At 41.9% G+C, this 2,688-nt stretch overlaps 1 non-coding gene across 1 annotated transcript; it reads right to left on the bottom strand.

Annotated features, from left to right (window-relative positions):
- Nucleotides 1–776: 776 nt before the first annotated feature.
- On the bottom strand, nucleotides 777–1,074 carry LOC147872612 (signal recognition particle RNA). Its single transcript, XR_015537138.1, has one exon.
- Nucleotides 1,075–2,688: the final 1,614 nt, after the last annotated feature.

Raw genomic sequence — 2,688 nt, 5'->3', positions numbered from 1 at the left:
TGCAGGAGACTTGCTGTCCGTCGAGCCGTGTGCGGCCTAGCGTTATCACTGACCGCTCTTCACAGTCGGCGGGAGCTGGAATAAGAACCTCCATCTTCAACAGCTGCAACGATGCTACTGTGAGAACGCGGGAAGTACCGTTAGTGCATGCGCCATGCTACGTCATTGCTCTATCACGTACGCACAGTCGCTTCGCGCAATATAAGGTTTGCTAGCTGTGGGACGAGTGGGAAACTTACTTTGAGGACGCGCCTCGTATAACAGGCTATGAATTTAAAACTGACAATCCGCAAAGCTCTATTAAACGCTGTAAATGTAGAGAACAATAAGTGAACTTAATTTTTGTGTCTCGTTACAACAGTGCAAGAGAAGCCATACATAAGCATTGGCTAATAAATTCTCCAGAAACGTCATATATCTTGGAATGACATTAAGGAATGAAAAATACATTCACTGGAAAATTACATAGACGCAGATTAAATTCAGGAAATTCTTCCGACGTTCTGTTCAGAATCGTTTTCCTGCCAAGCGTAAAGACTAGCAAACTAAGATTTTACCAGTTGTTTTGTATGGGTGAGAAGCGTGGTTTCTGACGTTAACGGTAGAGCATAGACTGGGGATGTTTGAGAAAGGGCACCGAAAAAAAACTGATATTCCTCTCATCACGTGTGGTCTGATCGAATCGTAGCATATGAAGTTAAAGAAGAGTTGTGTTGCATTATGTAACACAACTTTGCATATTTCTTAGGGGGGGAAAAAAAGATAAAAAAGCGAAAAAAGATGTGGTCTGACTTTATTGGTCGGGCTACTACACAGTTCCCACTCCCAGGCGCGATCCCACTACTGCTCCACACGGGGACTTCTGGCTGCTGGGTTTCCCCCCCTGGCCCGGTCCGCCCCTCGTTAGCCAACCTGGCCACCTCGGGCTCCCCCAGGGTGCCCATATTGATGCCGAGCTTAGTGCGGACGCCCAGTCAATGTGGGACACAGTGCACCAGAACCCCCGACCTCAAATCATCCTCAACACCTAGCCTCCAAGTAGCTGGATTACAAGAGTACGCCACCACTCCCAGCGACAAAGCAACGATTTAAATCTATATGTTATGATGTCAGTGCAGGAAGTGCGATGGGAGGGGGAGGGCACGATCCCAGTGGACAATTTTATATTTTTCTATGGAAAGGGGAATGACAATCATCAGTTAGGGACGGGTTTTTTTGTTCATAGCAGAATTAGGGCAGCAGTTAAGAGAGTAGAATTTGTTAGTGACCGGTTGTCTTACGTAATTTTGGAAGGACGTTGGTGCGACATCATTGTCCTTAATGCTCGTGCCCCAACTGAGGACAAAAGCGATGATATCAAGGATAGCTTTTATGAAGAATTTGAATAAGTATTTGATACATTTGGCAAGTATCACATGAAAATTCTGCTAGGAGATTTCAATGCAAGAATTGGAAGGGAGGATATCTTCAAACCCACAATAGGCAGCGAGAGTCTCCATGCACTTAGTAATGATAACGGTGTTAGAGCAGTAACCTTTGCTACGTCAAAAGATTTAATTGTAAAAAGTACAAAATTTCCACACCGTGATGTTCATAAATGCACTTAGACTTCCCCAGATGGCAGAACACACAATCAAATAGATTATGTGGTAGTAGATAAGAGAAGGCAGACAAATGTAATTGATGTGAGATCATTCAGAGGAGCAGATTGCGACACTGATCATTATCTGGTGGTAGCAAAAGTGAGGGAGCGGCTTTCAGTAAGTAGACGAATTAAGCAAAATTTTGACACAGAAAGATTTGATTTGGAAAAATTAGATAAGAGAGAGGCGAAGGAACAATATCAAGTTTAAATTTCGAATAAGTTTCAAATTTTAGAGGCGGATGAAGATAATGAAAGTGTGGACATCGACAGGGAGTCGGAAAATTCCAGAAACTGCATCAAAATTTCAGCGAAAGAGAAACTAGGATACTACAGGAGAAAGCAAAATAAACCGTGGTTTGGTGAAGAGTGTTCCAAATTAATAGATCGAAGGAAGCAAACAAAATTTCAATGGTTGCAGAACCCAAACAAAACAAATGCGGATAATCTATGTAACGTGAGACGTGAGGCTAGTAGAACCTTTAGGAATAAGAAAAGGGAATACCTGAAGGGCAAAATTGCTGAACTTGAGACAAATAATAAGGAAAAAAACATCAGAGATCTGTACAGAGGCGTTAATAACTTTAAGAAAGGATATCAACCCCAGACCAATTTGGTAAAGGGTGATAGTGGCAATTTGCTTGCAGATCCAATAAAAATTGTGAATAGGTGGAAAAATTTCTTTAGCGAGCTCTTAAATGTTCATGATACTGGTGATATTAGACAGATTAAAATGCATACAGCTGAACTGTTGGTGCCAGAACCTAGCTTAGATGAAGTGGAACTAGCCATTGGGAAGTTGAAAAGTTATAAATCTCCAGGTATTGATCAGATTCCGGCCGAATTAATTAAAGCAGGTGGCAAAGGGTTGCATATGAGGATCCATAAGCTTATTCAGTTAATTTGGGATAAGGAAGAGATGCCACAACAGTGGAAGGAATCCATAATTATTCCTATTCATAAGAAGGGGGACAAGACTGAGTGTGGTAATTACCGAGGAATATCGCTGCTATCGACCTCATACAAAATTCTATCAAACATTCTTT

The sequence above is a fragment of the Zootermopsis nevadensis genome, unplaced genomic scaffold (assembly GCF_977971745.1).
Source record: "Zootermopsis nevadensis isolate Lab colony 2312 unplaced genomic scaffold, Znev_1.0 Znev_ptg000025l, whole genome shotgun sequence".
NCBI lineage: Eukaryota > Metazoa > Arthropoda > Insecta > Blattodea > Termopsidae > Zootermopsis > Zootermopsis nevadensis.
Note: the sequence above shows the minus strand (reverse complement) of the source record. Positions and strands in the feature narration are given on the sequence as shown.